This window comes from Corvus cornix, chromosome 1 (genome assembly GCF_000738735.6).
Source record: "Corvus cornix cornix isolate S_Up_H32 chromosome 1, ASM73873v5, whole genome shotgun sequence".
NCBI classification, from domain to species: Eukaryota; Metazoa; Chordata; class Aves; order Passeriformes; family Corvidae; genus Corvus; species Corvus cornix.
Window position 1 is genome coordinate 5,638,655 of NC_046332.1, and position 20,643 is coordinate 5,659,297.

Below are 20,643 nucleotides of genomic sequence, written 5' to 3' on the forward strand. Positions count from 1 at the left end.
AGCTCTTTAAAGGGCAGAACATCCAGCAGTTGCACTTGACAGGTGTTGGGCCAGAAGATTTGTAACAGGAAGCGTGAGGGGTATGATCTGTTCTCATTACCACAGAAAGAGGCTTTCTGTTTCAGTCAGGACAAACAAATCTTTTATTTCCTGTCTTCTTTTATTACTTCACCCATTTATGAAAACCTTTATCTTTATTTTCTTAATATGCCTGCAATGCCTTAACTTTTTAGGTCAGCAATTCGTACCTACAGCTGCATAAGAGCAAACCTCTTCATATAAATGGCTTAATTTTCAGGCTGACCATGTAATTTTATCATTCTTCAAATGACCTATGCTTCTCTAGATTAAATGGATGAGTTTCCAGAAAGTAAATGTGTTTGGGCTCCACAGACAGAGCTTTATGTCAGGTTCCTGCCAAAGAAGTCTGCACAATATTGTCTCAATAAAAAATGAGAAAGTAAAAATCATTTAGTCACAGGTGTACTACACATTAAGATGCAGAAAAGGCATCACTAAATTATGTCATTGCATAAGTAGTTCTCTCAGCAACAGTTAAGGGAACAACCTAGCTGGTCACAACTGGAAAAAGTGCAGCTTTTATGAAAAGAATTGGCAGTAAAAAGTCAGAATTACATTTCTATGTGAAGTAACTTCTGATGAATTAAAGCAGATCCTGAAGTTTCCAGTGCTCCTTCCTGTGTAAATGGTGCTTCATCTTCTTATACGTATTTTCAGCACATCTCTTTGTCTGCCTAACTTTAACTTAGGCTCTCTGCTGTTGCATTGAATTTCAGTCTAGATTTCTGTACCACTTCTACCAAGGTGCCTCACAGGTTTATGAGAGAAGTGAAGATATATCTTTTGTTCCCTTCTTTCTTGGTTATGCAACTCTTTGATACATAGAAGTCAGATTTCAGCAGATTGATGCCTTCAGGTCAGAAAAACGGTTGCTTCGTCATCTTTCTGCATTTAAATCCATTTTAATTCTATATTTTTCCAGATAAATTCTGGCCAAACCTGTTTTTCTGATATTTAATGAAGAGGTTTTTCTTGTGACTTTTCTGATGGAGCAGATATGAGCAATTTCTAAAAGTGCTGTTGACTGTTATGAGCTGATTGGGTGTGTTGCAATGGTCCTGGTAACTGCAGAGGGTCACCAGTTCATCCTCACCACCTCCACCCGAGAAGTCAGTCAGTGTCATTGCTGTGTTATTTGGGGAGAGGAGAGGCAAATCCTCTGTCTATGGATGATATCCTAGATCAGGGAGTTTGCCTCTCTCTCTGAATCAATAAAATGAAAGGAACTGTCACATTTCCAACCTCACAGACTGCAGTGGGATGGACATTCAGTAAAACCCAGGTGATACTGCAGTAGAGGAGACCACACAAGTCCTTAGAGGGAGAGAAGCATCTCTGTGGGTATGCAGTGGAAAGCATTTTCCAAGGAGAATCAGGACCCATCCTCCTCTCTGTCCATCCTTGCCTCAGGATATGTCCAAAAAAACCAGACACAGGCCCATTCTTGCAAGTGGATGTAACACAGACCCTGTGCTTCTGGTGTGTTGTTTTTCCCATTTACCACGTATTGCATCCACCAGCCTTCACAAATAGGTCTTGAGAAAGGAGATTTTAATGGGATTTTCCACAAGTGGATATTGAAAAGGAATGAGGAGTTTGCCAAAAATGTGTTCCTCTCTTCACGAGGACATGAATCAAATCCCTTGATTTACTTTCTATACTCTTTGATTCCAGCAGAGGTCAGCTGTGCCTGTGCCGGGGATGGATAAAGCAGTTCAGAGTGTGGGCGCCTGCACACCTTGCAACATAAAGCGCTGCTTTCTTCCCACTGCCCCTCACAGCACTAACCTAAGCCCATTTCAGGCCCTCCTCTTAAATGGAGATAAAAGGGCTTTGAACCAGGGCATCTCTATCTTCAGAACTGCCATAAAAGCTGGTTAGAGAGCTGTTCTTGCTGCTGCTCTCTGGCTCCAAGCCTGTTTGAGAACAACCTGTAATGAGCAGGAGGAGCAGGAGACTGTGACAGTGGTCCTTCGTGAGGTTAAAACTGTTGCAAGATGAAAAACCTCCAGAGAGCAAGAAGTTATGTCTGGACTGTGCTTTGCAATTACTGAACTATTAGGGAAAAAAAATTACTGCCATCCTGTTGCAACTATGTTCCTTTACTGCTGTATCAGTTAAAAAACCCCAGATCTCTGTGCTTGATAATGTTTGGTTAAGGTTTGTTCTGGCAAGAAAATTTGAGTGTATCCACAAATAATTTTACCTCTTTAAATGGCATAATTTTGCTGGATATATGGTCCACTAAAGGTATTATTTCCTCTATCAGTTACAGTGATAGTCTTTAACTCTCCAGAGCACAAGACAGTAAACAATTTGAAGGTCTTCAGAACACAAGACGAGAAACATTTTAAAGCTGAAGGCAGAATGTGTTGACAAAAACTCTCTAGTTTACCCATATAACCCTGAAAATGTACAAGTTTTATCCTCTCTTCTCTTTTTAGAGATTAAATTATTGCTACATTCAGAATTTTTGTTAATTGTCATTAACGATTGACACACTTTACAGACTTTTGAAGCCAGAAATTAATGACTGCTTTTCTGAAATTAAATGTCATGCTTTCGACAGAAATCTTTCATGTAACCAGTGATGTCTGCCATTGAGACAGCAGCTGCTTCTGAAGGATAATATCTAAAAAAACGAAAGAATCTCACTGTAAATCTAATGTCTGGTTTTCCTAAATAATACTTTTCACACTTTTCTGGTACCTTTTTTGAATTTAGCTTCTTCATACTAAAAAACAGATGAAGTTTCAGTGCATCTAAGCACCCCTTTCCTTTGTTCTATTAGGGAGATTTAGTGGATTGAAATAACTGAAATCACTAAATGTGGTTTGCTTATTTCTTATGTGTAGCTGTATATAACAAGAAACGAGTGCCATTATTCTAACAAACTACCAGGAGAGCCAATAAATAATTTCAGCACAAGATCAAGGATAGGGCTAACGAACAGAAGACTTGTTGCCTGAGAACTGAGAGAAGAAACAAGCCCACTAGAAAGAGGTGATTAAGGCGCACCTTCATAGTGAACTTGCACTCTGTGTGCAGTTGTGTTGCCCAGCTCCAGCCTGCAGGAGTGTCAGATGAATGTTAGGCAAAGCAAGGAAAGCTGTTTTTCATTTTAGTGCTTGCTCCTCCTGATGGCATTATCTGTTATAGGTCAAGCAGCTACACATGACAGCTTCATAGGTCATCCTGAAAACAAGATGCACACCCAGAGCTGTTGCTGCTGATTAAAGATCACCTAAGTGCAGATGACACTCCTGGCTTTTAGGCAATGACGATAGATTTAGAATTCCAGTGTGAATAGCAGATTGTGTCCCAATACCACATACACACACAGCCCAGGCTGTTGTTCACGAGGGACCATGTAACTGCCTCACCAAAGAGCAAATCCTGTTCTGGAAAGGTGACAGCATTTGTAAGTCTCCATTCTTTGTTGTTACAAGAGGATCTGCATGGCTCAACGCTTACAGGTGCTGGCTGCCACTACAGACAGTCACGAGTGGGCTCCACACTTAATACCCTCCTTACCTGTGTTTCTTTGGCAGCTGGATCCAAATATAGGTATTTTTTAGGTCAAATTTGTCTTTACAGAGAGTTTAAAGCACCACTGACTTTTGTGCCAAAAACTAATGGATGCATCCCGGGCTGCTCATTATGCTGTTTCATTTTGTCATCTGTCCAGTGGTAACTGCCTTGCCCTGGGCTGAGGAGAGCCTCGTCTGCCTTTGCCAAGGAGAAATCTTAGGGTGTCTCTAGGCCATTGACAAAATCTGAAATGCAAACAAAAAACTTAATCCTGAATCACAAATCTCTGAAACAAACAGAAAAAAGATGTCTCTCTTGCTGAGAGTTCCCTGCTCCCAGCTGAAGTGCGGCTGGTGCTCACAATATTCCTGTTAACTCCATCCAGAGCAGTGAGAACAAACAGCTGTGCCCACACTGTGTGGCCTCTAACACAGGGCCATGTAGCTGAAAGACATAATCACTGTTTTTTAGAGATTTTCTGGCTCAAAATAGCTGAATTGACATGAGGGCTGAACCAGTGGATTGGTAGTTTGATAGTCTAATATCAAAGGGAAGATAAGTTGCATATCCTTGGACATGGCACGAAGTTTTGTGAGCCCTTGAGGACAGAAGATCTGCTGGAAGTGTGCTGGAAAACACTGTGCAGGACAGAAAGATCCCAATCTGGATACGGTCCTGGCTCTTGTGCTTATTTGAAATGGTATCCTTAACAAATCACCTCTAAATCCACATCTGGCTTTTGTCTTGGAGGAAACTGACTGGTTTTCTGCATAACAGGGTCCAATCAAACTCAAGTTGATACAGTTTTGATGATGAGGAGAGAGGGACTTAACAACAAACCAGAGAAGTGACAGTGTAGACACAGATCCTCATTATGAATAGAAAATGGTTGTTTATTCTAGATATAAACATCCTAAAATATTTAAAAAAAGAAAAAGCCAAAACCCCATAATGACACAAGGCTTTTGGTCTAGATAAAAAGAAACACATTTTGTCTTTTACAAAACAGCAGGGGCCCATTTTGCTGCTGGCAAATGTCAGTCTTCAGATAATTTCATAATAAGACCTGCAGTACAGTCTTTGAGAAGAGTGAGATTTGACTGGAAGAAAAAAATTAAAAGCCTTCAGTAAAAGGCAGGGTGAGGAGGAGCTTGATTTATAACGCTAATGTAAAAATTCTTTGTGCAGAAGAGATGGTAGTGATGCCATTATGTTGGGCAAGCCCAATACAGAAGATTGTTTATGTAGATGAAAGTGTTAGAGAGGACAGAATGGAAGTCATTTCCCTAAGAAAGAAATCAACAGCCTTAAATGCATCTTTTACAGAGACCAAAATGCTATTAGACTTCTAAAGTTTGACTTTCCTGTTTTCTTGAGAGGATAATTATATTATTTGCTTGTTTTCTCTGGTACATTTGAATTTTTTTTCCTATGTCACTAGAAAACGTCTGTCATTTTTTTTGTCCTGCCTGCTCCCTTGGGTGGCCCCTGGTTCATCCCCTCACTGTTCTGGGGCCGTCACAGGTCCCGTTATGGGCACCTGGCTCTGCCTGCCTGTGCTTGGCTGTATCCCCTCAGTGAGGGATGCCCATGCTGGGGTCACCTCAGCTCCCAGCATGTCCCCCTTGCAGAGCAGCCCTTCTCTCTCTCTTCCCCATATTCCCAGCTTCAGGATGTGGAGGGTCATGTAGCAGTTTCTCAAAAAGGATCTGCCAGTTACATCATCAGAACATGAATTAGCTCTGTGATATTGCTGGGGTGTTATCTCTGCCTGGCCAGTCATTTCCACTGTTAAATTTGCACTCTTGGTTGTTCCTGCCCAAGATCATCCTTGATACTGGTTCTATTCAGCTGCATTTTTTAAGAAAACCTTTAATTCTAACTCAGTCATTCCATCCATTTGCATTCCTCCTCAACCTTTTATCACCTGCACGCTTACCAACTGTACAGGCTATTCCCACAGCTCAACTGTTAATGAATAATTAAACGCTAATTTTTATTAAACTATTAATTAAAACACTTCAGGATACCCAGGGGAGTCTCCTGAACAATCACAAGTGGTGTAAGGTTTATAACTTGACAATAGTTGTTCTAATGAGCTATTTTTGATTAAAGCTTTCCAGACAATGGTACACACTCCTAGTATTTTCACCCAACACACATTTATTGCTTTGTGTCTGTGGCACTGTTAAAAGCTTGTGCGGTATTTACCAGGATTTATTGTAACACAAATTAGAGGAAGATACTGTGATAACTGTCTGGGCTGCATCTCTAAGTAATACTGATGAGGCCCAAGTTAGCCTCCATCCTCTGGAGACTGAGTTACCAATAAACCATGGCCTGAAATCTCTCTCAAGGATCATATTTTGATCACAGACATTCCTGTTTTGGTTGTCTCTGCTGGTTTAAGAGCACCCCTCTCTCATCAGTGACTCAGTGAGCCACAGTCATCGCAGTGAGGTGGCAAACTTGTACTCCGTGGGCTCCATCACTGCCTACTGCCGTGGTTCTCCAAGCCAGGCTGGTCTTTTATAATCTAGCACAAAGCTAAGAAAATGAGTATTGATAGTGACTTTTTTCCCCCATATTAAATTTAGAGATAATCTTACCCTTAATACAAATAAAATGGATGGATTTAATGCTATCAAATCAACAGTGCTGGGTAAAAAAAAAGAATAATGTTTTTCTTTCCTCCTAGAGGAAGGATCACTCTTATCCAGTAAAAGATCAAATCATGGCCCAAATGTATGTATCTAGAGACTAACTAATATGGTTATAATACAAATAAATCATCTGCACTTAAAACTGGAAAATGCTTGTTTTTATGTATTAGTCACCCTACAGTAAGTGTCATGCACATTGGCTTCTGGATTCAGGCAGAAACAACAGCCCAAAGGATTACTGCTGCCCACACAGAAAGTCTTCCAGGCAGGTCAGTGTCAGTGCTTCCATGTGAGTGCAATCAGTAACGATCCAGCAAGTCAAAACCCAGGAAACTCAAACAGCAGAGGAAGAGGAAGGATGGTCTGCCTGAAACCTAATTGCTGTGAGGCAAGAAAAAGAGTGGGACTGGGAGGACAGAAGGTGCAAGGTGATGCTGAAGTCACGTTCTGCTGCTGGCCATAAGAGTGATTCACTGAACACCGTGTCCTCTGTTAGAGGGAGGGAACAATAAGCAGGAACATTTGGCATTCCCGTCCATGAAAAGACCCAAGCCAACTGTCCTGCTCGGCTCACTCAGCTGCTGCAGGAACCAACTACAGACAGCTCTAGGAAGAAAGCAAAAGGATTGAAACTTGACTAAAATGAACTTTTATTTCCACTGCTGCGAAAAAGGGGAAGGGGATTCTGACTCTTGTCTTTTTGCCTGTAATTGTTATTGCAGACACGACTGTGTTACAGGTACAGTAATTTAATACTCTCAAATTCTATTTTGAAGGTCAAAGTGTTCTAACATTGTCATATTTTTGATTGTGACTTATAGCAGCAGAGTTTGGAAGTTCTCCTTAAGTCAGGAGAAGCTGCCAAATGAAACCACACTTCAATAGGTACAAAGTACCATTTGGAAGAATTCCATCAAATTGTAATCTCCTCTTATTACTGCATAAGCATTTCTGGGTGAGGTAGCCAGTTCCAACCCTTCACACCCATGTCAAAAATCTACATACTGGATCAGACATTTCCGTGATTCCTAGTTTTCATTTCTGCTTTCCTTTTCTCTTTCACCAGCAGATCACCGTCCCAATGTTCCTTCAACGTTCATCACAACTGTTTGTTCATTCACATGGGTCCTGTACTGGCCTCCATGGAACTGCTCTGTGTGTTTGTGTACATATGTAAGTACAGACACCTACTTATTTATGCAAGTAGGTAGCTAAATCACCTTGGCCCCTCTTTGCACCTTGTAGACGGCTCAATAGTGGGATTGTCACTCTGAAATCCAATATTCCCTGTGGCAGAGAATGACTTTATAACAGTTCAGCACTTAGGGCATAACTGCCGTGTTTGTGCATGAGCCATCTGACTGGCTGATTCTTTTTGGATGTTTTCACCATCAAACCATTCTGTTTTCCACAATCAACACAAATGCAGTTCAGTCAATGCCTGAAAAGGCAACACTGCCATTTAACATACTGGAGTAATGGTTTCTTACAAAATACAATGAATTAGGCACAAGATTCTAGGAACAAATAAGGAAAAAAAAGAACTTAGGCAGCCATTTTTTCATTTTGATAAGCCCTGTCTTAAATTTGGGGGTGCTTGGTGCTCAAAGCTTTCAAAGCTCATCTTGCATTTTGTCAAGAAGAAACAATACTTAAACACAGTCAACAAGGCTACTTTTGCTCGTAGTTGATAAAGTGTTTCCAATCCTCCCATTTTTCAGAGGAGCCAGTGAAGTGGGAGTCCTTAGGTCGGACTTTTTGTGGTGCTGAGCAGCTGATGCTTCATGGCAGAGCAAGCCTATTTAAAATTAGCCACCCTGCCTTTAATTTTGGGCTTTCGACCTCTCCCCTACAGAAAACCTGCAAATGCCCACACAGGGCTGCACAGCTGTAGGAGTCAAACCCAGTTTCATAACCTTTCCATTTCCCAGTAAGCTTCCCAAATTACCACGTGACACACTCCTACTGCAGGCAAGGCAGACTCAAAAGTGTTTAGTCAATTCTTAGGGTGTCTAGGTCTGCATATTTCACTGTACTCCCATGTGCTTTTCTTCCTCCAGAAACTGCAGAACTGAGGACCTAAAGAGAATATGGAGGAAATGACCTCCAATTCCATTCTCTTACTCCATCATTAATTTGTAAGATGACCCATCAAGAAAATAAGTCTTGAAATTCAATCTGTGTAATATACATTCCCAACATTTTCTGAAATGTGCCCTGGTTTTAAATAAAATGTGAATTGTATAGGCAGAAGAACTTGTTTCTCTGCCAGGAGCAAGTCTCCAACCATGGACATCAAATGCCCATGGAAAAAATACTTTGTTTTTTTCATGCATTGAAACTTTCCCAACTTTATTACATTTGGAAACATAATGTGATAGCAGAGGGCAACATTATGTCTGACATGTATAATTAGTTTACAAAAAAATATGACCAGGGGACACGTTTTTGATAAAACCACTTTTTTTTCCACACAATAGTTGCAGGATAATGGATCACATTGATCCTTTTTGCTAAATGGTATGACAAAGAAAATGAGCATTTGTATAAAAATGCAATAACAGTTGAAGCTTGAATTAGGGAGTCTGTAACCTTTGCTTGTGCTCATAAATTACCCTGCAGATGAGAATGTGACATGAAAAAAAAAGAAAAAGGCATCCAAAGCCAAGAAATACAACCCATCAAACACTGAAATGCTTTATATATATGTGTAACTAATGTTAATCACTTCAGATCCTATAGTGCAAATTGCCTCCAGCAGTTTCCAAAGTTATATTACAGGTTAAATGGACACCCACAGATAGAGATTAGTCATTTAAAAGACAAAGGTATAAAAACTGATTTCGACTGCTAAATCTGTCTTAAAGTCAGTTTTTCTTGCAAATTGAAGCTATGCCTTTTTTCCCCCCGTTTCTGGGTGAGGGGTAGGGCAAACCACTGAATCTGGCAGCATAAAAGGCTTTTTTCCAGTAAATACCTTAGAGAAAATTGGGGCAAAAAGGTGTTACTCTTCCAGATCAAAAAAATTCGGTTGTCACTTCTAACAGCTGTGTATCAGTAAGTCATTAAAATATCTGAATTTTAAACACTTGTGCTCTCTCAAACACTAAAATAGTGGTATGTCTTCCTCATATGTATTCCTATGTGGAATTAGCACAAAATGCCACGAGCACCCGAGAGATGTCCTGTAACCCCAGCTCAAGAGGAATCTTGGTACTGAGAAATCAGATTCTACATGCAGTGGGAGCCTCCTACCTAAGTGTATACTGTCAGCCCTTTGATTTGCTGCCTGGATGAAAAAACATCATCCAGGTAATTTGGTGCTCACAGAGAAGGAAGGAGGAGGAAATATGCGAGGAAACTCGCTTATTCTCAGGTTTCACTGAGGGCAGTGAGAGTTAGCTGTAGAGTCCAATACTTCTGGGAATAATAATAATTACAATAAAACTCCAAAACAACAAAGGCTTGATTAATCTCCTCCTAAAAAAGCAGTCTTTTAGGTAAGTCAGAAATCCTATTTTAGCTACGGTATTAACTTTTCACAATGGCTTAGAGCTCATTACTTTTTCCCTCCTTTGACATTCCAAGTGCTTCAGTCTCCGCAATCAAATAGAAGAAACTTCTAGATATTTATGACAGGCTTGGCTAAAATCCGGACTTTGCAGAAATCCACCGAAGAGAGAAGATGTGAATGGTAATTGTGAAGAAGCACGGCTACCAAGAGCAGTCTACTTAGACTACCTTAAAACAACCTGAGGTAAAGGCTTTACCTTTCCAAGTGTTCGGAAAGTAATATTCCTTGGAGTTACCAATGCTCTGAGCAGTGCTGCTGACTAATCACTTAACCCTTTTAAGTCCTATGTGCAGGAGAAACAATGGCTCCTAATTCCATATTCCTGTTTCATGCAACACTGCAAGAGGTGAAGCGTGCAGCGTCAGCACACAGAAGCTTGTATGACCGTGAACAAAAATAATTTTTTTAGCCCTTAAGCAAAGAACTTGTCTCTTGGGTCAACAGGTCTTAGAATTTAGCAGACCAAATTAACCAGCAAATGTGTATTTTATCCCGTTTTCAGCACTCACAAGATAAATGATGGATGAACACAAGTTTTTCAAAGATTAATTTAAATACAGATGTAATCGCAGCAAGCAGCAGTTCAGAGCAGAAGCTGTGCCAGGTGCACGTGGGGTTCTGCCTCTCTTTGACTACTGAGACTCATTTCCAAAGTAAGGTCCCTAGAATATGTGCCCAACAGCAAATATTGTAAATCTCTCCTCCTTTTTCCTTTCCCCTGCATTGTTTGTAGCTCTCTGTGGCTCAAAAACTCAGCTCACAAGTCCTGCACTTGTGCAATATCAGGTGTGTGCCTGTGCAGGTGAATATGCTCACGCATGTAGATCAATACATGATTGACTTCTCAGAAAGGAAAGAAACAAAACAAATGAAGAGCAACAGATTCTCCCCTGAGCTAAGTTTTTCCCAAGTCAGACTTGGAAGTTTAGCTCATATTTTACAGCAAAGTTCAGGTCAGTGATTTTTAGCAACTGGCACTCTTATTTTCTCTTATTTGATGAGAATAAGGCAGTTTTTTCTCCATGTATATAATGATTCTTTTTTTTTTTAACTAACCTCTCAATTTTATTATCCTTGGGTAAATATCTGCTGGATTAAAAGTCCAAGAAGAAGAATAGCTAATAGCAGTAAGCATAATTATCTGTGGAATTATAAAACAAAGCTAAGACATACAATCTCCCAAAATTGCTTTTCATAATGTGTAGAAAGCCTGGGGTTGGCCAGTCTCATAAAGCATCCAACCAATACAGGGACTGTATAAAATTAATATCCTGTCAAACAAAAGCCCTCTGGATTATGAAGCTGTACAAGTTGTGTGACCTGTACAAACCAGAGCATGCTTCTATCCCTGAAAAGGCAACTAAATAACTACAGGGCTAAGAAACACCACTTGATTTGGTTTGGACGATCTCTTGGCAGAATCCACAAGTGGAATTAGGATGAAAACAGAAGACAGGTCACTTGTTAACATCATAAACTAAAGAGATGCAAAGCCTAGCTGGAATCCCAGCCGTGAATGCCAGCATACAAAACCAGCCTACAGGATTGCCTGTGTGTAGCATACACACATCTTTGCTGTACTATCGGCAAAAATTAAAGGAAAAGCAAACTCAAGAGGATGCTGCCACAGGAAATCTCATCTACGTTCAGGTTGATAAAGCAGGTAAACATACTCACAAGGCTGGTATGAACCAGGAACGTTTTCGTTCCTCCGTCTAACTTTAGGAAAAAGCAGAAACAGAGTCCTGCTCTGCTTCAAACCCCAATACCGCAAGTTCATCGGCAGCACAAGATCAGATAATTAACAAAAACCAAAGGATGACGAAATGAAGCCAGATAAATAATAAATATCTACATATATAAGCACACAACAAGCAAGATAATGAAAAATTAGGTAGATTTACCGTTTTAATTATCCAAGTGGGTGGTTTGTTTGGGTTTGGTTTTTTTGGGGGGAAAGCGTCGGGAGCTGTTTTCACGAGGCTTCGTCCATACGCATCCGCACCGCGGCAGGCGCCGGTCCCGGAGCGCGGAAAGCGAAGCGTTTCCCTCCGCAGCCGGCGCTGCCCCCGCCAAAAATGAAACGAGAGAAGGCGGGGAGGGGCGGGAGGCGGCAGCCGGCGGGGCGAGCTCCGGCACCGCCCCGAGCGCTCCCAGCCCGGCGCTGCGGGCGAGGCGGCTCCGCGCCCTCCGCGCTCCTCGCAACTTGCGCGCGTCGCGGGAGGGGCCGGGAGCGGGCCGGCAGGATGCCCGGCAGGATGCCCGGCAGGATGCCCGGCGTGCTCCGCCCGCGGCTCCTGGGATGCGCCCACCTGCAGCCGCGGTGCGATGCTGACCGCGCACCCTGCGCTTGTGTCGCCTCCGCAGTTCCAGGGCTGGGAGGGGCTGCGCGAGTCCTTCGGGGCGGGGGGGTCCTGGCGTATCCTAAATTGGGCGGAAAGGCTGCTGCCTGTAGCGGGGATGAAGGGGGAGGTCTGTTTCAAGCGCCCGACTTGTGTGGAATTTCGGATCTTCGCAAGTGCGCGCTCGTGGGCGATGCTGTTAACCTCCCCTGAAGTGTTACGACCGGGCTGTGAGGAAGGGGTGCCAGGGTGCGTGTAAAGTGGTGCAGAGGTGGACAAGCATGTGCTCAGTTCTTCTGCAGAGAAAAAGCTGTCAGTCATATATTTGGACCAGCCGAATCTGAAGTGAGTGATACCTTGCCGAGGAGCTCAGACTTGCCTGGGAGTTGTGACCTGCTGTCCCTGGGCTGAGCCCCAGCTCTTCAGCACCCACCAGCACTCGCACACCTACTCGGTGCCCTCTCCCTCCCTCCCTCCCTCCTCTCGGCACTCAGCGCTGGGACTCCGACTCAACACCTCCCAGCTGTTGTTCCCAGCCCATCATCTGAGAAGTCTGAGTGGCACACAGACAACCTGTTTGCAGGCAGTGCTTTGAGCTCCTCTTTGCATGCTGTTTGCAGTTCCCTTCCATGGTGCACATTTTACCTTGGTACCAAGTAATCCAGGATGATACTCAGTGTGCTGTCCTTTAGCTCATGTTTGTTGTGTGCTTGGACCTCTATTTACAAACTCTATGAGTTTCTGAAGCAAAGGCAAAATATGTTTCAGTGAAACCAGCCCCTACATCCCATTGTAAATATTTATTCCACAAAAACTTAAAGGAGTTGAAAGTACTAGAAGGTAATTTCTATTGTAGGTTATTAAGAAAAGCAAAAGAAAGCCTTTATAAATACAGGTTTTAACAACTACTTGCATCACACAGCCACATTGTAGCTTCATCAGTCCAATTAGATGCAGTTTCCCTGGCTCATTTGATGCCTGGCAGGTGCTGAAGTGGCTGCTTAGGACTTGTCTTCGGCAAGCTTTTTAAGTTCCAATTTTATATGAGCTGAGCACTGTTTTTTATTTTTCAGGTTTTGGCACTGGTGAATACAGTCTCCTCCCTCAGCAGCTTGTGTCACCTGCTATTGTTTGAATTAATGAATGATACCACAAGTGACCTTAGAAATGGCAGAAATAGTAGCAAAACAGTCCTGCTCTGCCCATTGCTCCTGACAAGTGAGAGCCAACTGTTTATGATTAATCTCTGCTTGCACTGTATCTGCATGTGGTGTTAGATTGATGCCATTACACTCAGTCCAGCAGGAATGTGAAAGTGCCTCTCTAGAACTGACAATTTGGTATATTATTTTTCTGCTGTGTCTGTAAACCTTTAAAAAATATTTTCTCCTAGGGAAAACTGCTTGAGTGACATTGATGATGGCAGAAACTCTCTAGTAATTCCCAAACAGCGTGCAAGGGCATTGGATGTCACAGTGAGAGCAAGTAGTCTCTCCATCTCCTTCAAATATCTCCTTAGGACCTCTTGCTTCCTGTGGTGTTTGCTAAGAGTTTGCTCGTTGTTATTTTGTGTGCTGTTTTGGTTTCAAACTGTGGCTCATCTTCAGACTGTGCCCTGCTCAGTGTAGGGACATCTTGTTCAGCTGCTGTGCCTCACAGAAGTAGATTTGATGCTAGCAAGGGGCTTTTCTGTTTTGATCATATCAGGTAGCAATTTAGAGCTTATTTTTCTGAGCAAATGTTTTTTGTTGTTGTCTTTTATACAGGAATGGTCATGCTGAGGCAGGCAGAAATTCTTCCTGAGTTAGTTGCTGTCTCTCTGAGGAGGTCTGGCAGTGGGTATTCAGGAAAACAGTATGAGACCTGGGAAAACACAGGGAGATGCTTGTCCTGGAACACCCTCTCATCTGGCTGAAGCTTAGGCAATGCAGGTTTGAAACACTACCTGTGCCCTTGTATCGAACCACCTTGAGGGATCTTTTTTTCTAAGACTGTCTACAGGTGGTTTTTGAACACATTTATGTTTTTGGTATCCAATCTGTCACTCCAGCAAGGCATTCTATAGCACATGTAGACATTGGGCCTATGGAGAAGTATTTCTTGATTGTTTTAAACTTCTGTTTCAAAGAAGTGTGTGTCAGACTGAAAGTCAAGCAGCAGTGGGAAAGTTTTACTTAGCTTAAGTGATATCTGCATTAGTTTAGATAAAATTATTTAATCCCCTGCATTAAATTAAAAAGAAAAAAAACCCCAGAAACAGGTCAATGAACTGGCAACAGTTCATTGCTGTTTAAATGTAGGGTTTATTTGAGAAAGAATCCCTGCACTTCTTATGTACTTAAATCTCAATGTTTTTGAGATTTTTGAGTCTTTTTGCCCCGAGTTTGCACAACACCTGCTGCATTAAAACCTTGATCCTGGACTCAGGCTCCAAGACACTATGACTCTAAAATAGTAATAGTGGATTGTTTGAATGGTAAATAAAATGAAAATTAAAAAATGATGTGGTGGCTGGTCTCTGAGCTGGTGTGTAAAGCTGGTATTGGAGAAGAGTGGGGCAGGGAACCCTCAGTTTAGCACATTGCTTGAAATTCCAGTGTCCAGCTGGGAAATCCAGGTTGCTTTTCTCTTTCTCAAACTCTGCCTCACATGAGTATGGAGTGAAAGAAGGACTGGAGCTTGTTTGTAAGCCACTGTTATTTGTAAACTCTCCTCCCTTCTTGACTGTGTAGGTTTCATACATCTGAAGCGTTTGGGGTTTTCCATCACATTGAAATCCCCCTTCCACAATAAATCGTTCTGTATTTCTGCATATAATACAGTGGGATCACAATAAGAGTATTGCCCCCAGTAAGAACAGTATAGGTTGCTTATTACCAAGGTACTGCTATGAAGACATAGTGCTTAGTTACGTAGCAGAAAGCAACGACATAAAAAACCCCAAACACTAAATCATTGAATGGTAAAGGACATTCGTAACATTTCTCCTACTTGCATCTTGTCATGCTCAGCCGAAGTTGTCACATTCCCACCCTCCGTGACCCTGGGATAGCCAGGAAAATCCCCAGTGAGGTCTAAGGTGCTGATGCCTGAAATTATAGGAGCTCTGTGAACTGTTTCACCCCACTGACCACCCTGTCTACTCTCCAAGGAAACCCCAGTGTTAAAACTACTGGTAACAATCTATTCCATGCCATAACTTGGTATTTGCTGCTTCTGCTGTTCACTGACACCTCCTTGTTACCTTATCTCTGTTGTCTTATCTCACTGCTCCATGTCAGCTGTGACAGAGGGACAAAGGAAACTTTTAGTGAGGTTTTTACGGTTGTGATGGGGATGGGCACCACTATGCCCTCCACCAGATCCCCCTGGACACATTTGCTTTCTGAGGAGAGGAGAAGAGGCCCTGAACACATTTGTGTGGATATAACCAAAGACACCAGACAGAAGATAAAACAGCTTGAACTGATGTAAGAAATTAATGTGGCAGATACTGCTGTCAGAAAAATTTCCTCCCACTGGGTTTGTGAAAGGCAAATATAAAAGTTGCTGTTTGTGTCTCTGGGGCGACACTGTCTTGTGCAAGAAGCTCCTCCTCGGCAATGGCATTTATTAGGGCAATAACTCAGCATTGCAGGGGATGCACATGCCTTTTTGATTTTACTGCTGTGCTCTTAGAAGAGTTCTAGCTGACCATTTCCCCCGACTTTTAAATCCCTCTACTCTTCTGCTTTCCTTTCTGAGAATATCTGTCTGTTGTACATATCCTGACTAGCTCATGTGGGGTGAAGGGAGACTGAATCAGTGTGACGCAGAGATTTCGGGCAGCCTCAGCCCAAGGACAAAATTCCCTTGGAGCATTATGAGGGGTGTCAATGGCTTCATGGACAGGAAAGATGAGAAGGGGCTGGCTGAATAGTGTTTGGCATCAGAGCCATCTTTAGGAGCTGTTGCTGAGTCCCAGGATGACCTAGAGACTGATCTCTGACAGTTCTTGCCTTTTCTACTTTACCATAAATACCTATATATTTGGGATAAACTATGCCATGCAGATACCAGGTTAGCTTGGGTTAGATGACAGGGGTTACGATGTTATTATTTACATTACAATGTCTAGAGAGTCGAGAGTTGACTCTGCCTTGCACAGCCACCGCAGTAATGTGCTGTGGTGTGCCCTTAACGAGGGTCAGAGGAGCAGGTCAGGGGAGCAGGGACAGACCATCTGCAGTTTGCAGTACCAGGTGCTCAGCGTCTCTCAAAATCAGACCGTTTGTTTGCAACCTTTAATTAAAACACTCTTAGTTCACTTAAAGGCTGATTATGAAGCGAAAATGAAGATTGCTGCTTAGGAAAACAGATGATCATTTTTGCTTAATGAAATGTGTGTATCTCATTGCTATCTATCTAGAGAGGGAAAAACCTGAAGATGTTGTTCCCTGTAAATAAAATTTACACTCCATGAATTCAAACCTGCTTTCATCACAGGGACCATAGCATTCAGATCAAGGGTGCCCTCCAGCACATTTAGCAGGGGATATGGGGCTGGGTGTGGTGCGTTACCCTTCTTGAAAGAAAACTGGAGAAGCTAAGGCTGCCTCTTGGAAAAAAGGAAATGCCACAACTATTATGTCAAAGGGTGGGAAAGGAGATGCCCTTGGCAACTGAAGAAAAAGACTGGAGTTTAAAAAAGCATGAATGTTGCCTCAAGATGGACAGGAAAAGCAGAATGCAGTGGGAATTGTCTCAGAAGAAAAACATGAGTCTTACAGAAAAATTCGTAAGAGTTTTCAGAATGTGGAAACTGGCTATGACACACAGCTGAGAGGGAGGACAAGGATGCTTATATCCTAATTTATTATGTTAGCGAGAAGTTTATTATCTCTTTCTTAGATTTAGTAACTTCCATTCCAGTTGTCCACTGGGTCTTTGATGGCTTTCTTCATGCCACCATATACTGTTGTGTATATCCATGTACTGGAAAGAACTACAGCAGCTGACAAAATCCCTGTGCTTTCCTCCTTCCTTCAAAGGTGAGGATATCCTCCATATTTTATATATTTCTAAAGTTCAGATTCTATGAAATACAATTATTTATCCAAAGTGATAACTGCTTAAGAGGTAGGTGGATATGACAACCCTGAGTTGACATGGGGGTGTTTGGTCAAAGAGTGGACTCGATGACTGTGGAGGTCTTCTCCAACCTTAATGATTCTATGATTTTATGAAATCTATTTTTAATTATAACAAAGAATATAGAGAAACTTTAGATAAGAGCCACTAGAAATCTTGAGCATTTTCACTGCTCAATTACTGGGTAACTACATTTAACAGACGACTTTTTTAGACAGATTGTTGTCTCTGGGAATACAGGTTTTTGTCTTCTGAAAATTGTATTTTCCACTTGGCTGGGTGCTGCTGTTCCGTCGCTGCTGTGATCATGTTTGCACACATGCGCACATACAAGCACAAACACACAGAGCCTGGTATCAGGGCAATATCCAACTGGGAAAGGAGGAGTTTAACTAGAAAAAGGGAAAATTGCTAATTACAGGGCAAAATGGTGCACAGTATGCTGATAGCTACAGGTAGTAGTGCCCTTGCAGCACATCATTAAATCCATTAAAATTCTATGGTTTGAAGAAGAGGTAAACCATGTCCCATAACACATTCTGATGTTACAACACTCCTTCCCTTTGGATAGTTGAGGAGCATTTTGTTCAGATTCTTGTCTAGAAAACCCAGAGCTTCGTTCCCTCCAATAAGCTACCAGAATAATTTGATAAGAAGCCGTCTGGTCTCTGCCCAAGGGTATTGACCATTGACTGGGCTGATTTTGTGTTCTGATTCAGGTTTGTTGACGATTTACTGAAGTCTGAGAGGCTCAGTCGTTTTCACTGAGAATGAGAGTCTTTGTCATATTCAAGGTAGTTTTAAAACTAATAACTTGCTGAAGGGAATAACTGCCTCCACCTGATGTAAAAAAAGCAGGTCTAACAGTACAAATGCTGAGAGTACTTAGGTCTGTTTTCTCCAGGAAAGAAAAAGTCATCTATATCAGTCATCAGGAATGATAAAGGAGGTTTCTACATGACCTTATTCAAAATGAACTTAGGATCTATGCTGGAGAAGGATCAGAAAAAGACAGCCAAACAGCAGAGGACCAATAAAGAAAGTCTTCCAAGGTGGCTAAATGGTGTCCATGCATTTATCTCAGTGCTGTCAAGTCTAGCATCCCTTGCTCTAACTTTGTTTTACACTTTTCATGGACATTTGTCATGATTTTGACTGAATGAGACCAACATGACTTTTTGAACAGCTAGATCAGTATTTGCCACTATTTGCTTCAACCAAGTTCTGACTGCCACAAAGACTGCAAGACTTCTTATTTAAAATAATCCTTCTTCCCTTTTCTTATCACTTTTAATTCAATGTTTTGGGCTTGCATGACAAGGTTTTGGTTGTGGGGGTCTGCAGGGGTGGCTTCTGTGACAAGCTGCCAGAAGCTGCCTCCGTGTCCAGCAGAACCAATGCCAGGCAACTCCAAGACAGGCTCATTGCTGGCCAAGGCCAAGCCTCTCAGGGATGGTGGAAGAGCCTCTGGGCTCTTAAGAAGGAGGAGGAAAACCTGCACAACAACGTGTTGTTGGAGTGAGGGCTGAGAAGGAAAGTGTCACGGGTTAGTAAAGCATAGTCCCGGAAGTGATGTTCTTGCAAAGAACCTATCAGTGGCCAGTTTGAATATGGACAATTCTTTAAGCCACTTAAAGTAGTGACCGCCTCTGTGGTCCACACTTAAAAATAGACAAACCCTGGGCAGAGCTCTCTCTCGTTTCTGGTGCTGGGACAGGTGGCTGCGGGCCCCGTGCGGGGGCCAGTGGGCCCAGCCCAGGCCCTGCTTGGCCCGGGCCGGACCAGGCCACGGCCGTCCTGGAGCCAATGCTTAAAGCTGAAATTCTGTTGTGAAGCTATGATATATCAGAGTATCCCGTTGTAATCTCATGAAGACATGGGGGGTGGAGTGTTCAAGTCGTGAGCAAAAGCACCTGCGCTGAGATAGGCAGATGCTGGCGCAGCTGTAATTGCATGAGAAGTTTGGACAGGGAGAGATGGAAGCAATGAGGACTCTTGCTCCACATGGAAAGGGGAAGACCTCAGTTCCTAGAGATGCTCCCAGAGATAGTTCTAAAGATGAAAATGAGGAAGACCCTTTGCTCCCAGGGAAGGAGAAGGGCCTCTGTTCTTAGAGATGAAATGCTTCCAGAGATGGGTGAAGAGAACTTTTGATTCTGAACAGCTCAGCCTTAAAATTGTACCCCAGTAATTCAAGAGTGGACCCTCGAAAGCAGTTGTGGGAAAAGCTGCAAGTCGGGGGAAGGGACTCATATGCGAGCAGAGAACCAACCTGGGCAGCTGTCTCGTTGTGATAATCTTTTCATAGCATGGGCAAGAGAGACTCCTCTTCCTAAATGGACTGAACAAGGTTATTATGGAAGTGGTAAACAGACTGAACATCTCAAGGGTTGTCTTTTTACATTGTCAGTGGGAGAAGGGAGGAAGGTGGGGGGAGGAGAAGTGTTCTGAAGGTGTGGTATGATTTTTTTTTTTTTCTTTTAGGTCTGTTAATAAACTTCTTTATATTCTTTCAAGTTTGGTGCCTGCTTTGCTTTTCTCCTAATTCTTATCTCACAGAAGGTAAATAGTAATTAGTATTTTGGACCAAACCACTACAGAAAGGAACAGATCTGCAGACACCAAGGTCAGTAGAGAAGGAGGGGCAGGAGCTGCTCCAGGTGCCAGAGCTGAGATTCCTCTGCAGCCCGTGGTGAGACCATGGTGAGGCAGCTGTGTCCCTGCACCCAGGGAGGATCCCACAGTGGAGCAGGCAGATGCCTGAAATAGGGCTGTGGCCCCATAGGAAGTCCACCCTGGAGAAGGCCCCATGGAGAGAGGAGCCCACGCTGGAGCAGATTTACTGGCAGAATTTGTGATTCTGGGGGGATTCCACACTGGAGCAGTTCCTGAGCAACTGCAGCCTGGGGGAACTTGTTGAAGTTTGTGGAGAATGTTTCCCATGGGAGGGACCCCATGCTGGGGCAGGCAAAGGGTGTGAGGAGCCCTTGCTGAGGAAGAAGGAGCAGCAGAGACAACGTGCAAGGAAATGACCACAGCCCCCATTCCCTCTCCCCCTGTGCTGCTGGTGAGGAGAAAGGAGAGAAAATTGTGAGTGAAGCTGAGCCTGAGAAGAAGGGCTTTGGTGGGTAATAAAGCCATTTCCCCAAGTCGAGTCTGTTTTGCTGGTGAGTGAACTCTCCCCACTCTTAAATTGACCTATCAGCCTTTTGATATATTTTCTCTCTGTTTTCCAGCTGAGAAGGGGAATGTAAGACCAGCTTCTGTGGGCACCTGGTGTCAGCCCATCACATCCAGAAAGATAATAAAAAACGTCTGACCC

General features: G+C 42.8%; 1 protein-coding gene and 1 long non-coding RNA gene across 3 annotated transcripts in view; one reads left to right on the forward strand and one right to left on the reverse strand.

The window, feature by feature from the left end:
- HTR1F (5-hydroxytryptamine receptor 1F) overlaps positions 1 to 11,962 on the reverse strand; it is a 105,359-nt gene extending 93,397 nt beyond the window's left edge. For both annotated transcript variants that reach the window (XM_010399496.4, XM_010399497.4), the window contains exon 1: positions 11,754 to 11,962. The gene's annotated coding sequence lies outside the window, so the exon portion shown is untranslated. The remainder of the gene's footprint in view (positions 1 to 11,753) is intronic.
- Positions 5,043 to 18,934, forward strand: LOC120410947. Its single transcript, XR_005603317.1, has 3 exons — positions 5,043 to 7,448; positions 9,864 to 10,032; positions 13,265 to 18,934. It is a non-coding gene; the product is annotated as an uncharacterized LOC120410947 (long non-coding RNA).
- The last annotated feature ends 1,709 nt before the right edge of the window (positions 18,935 to 20,643 follow it).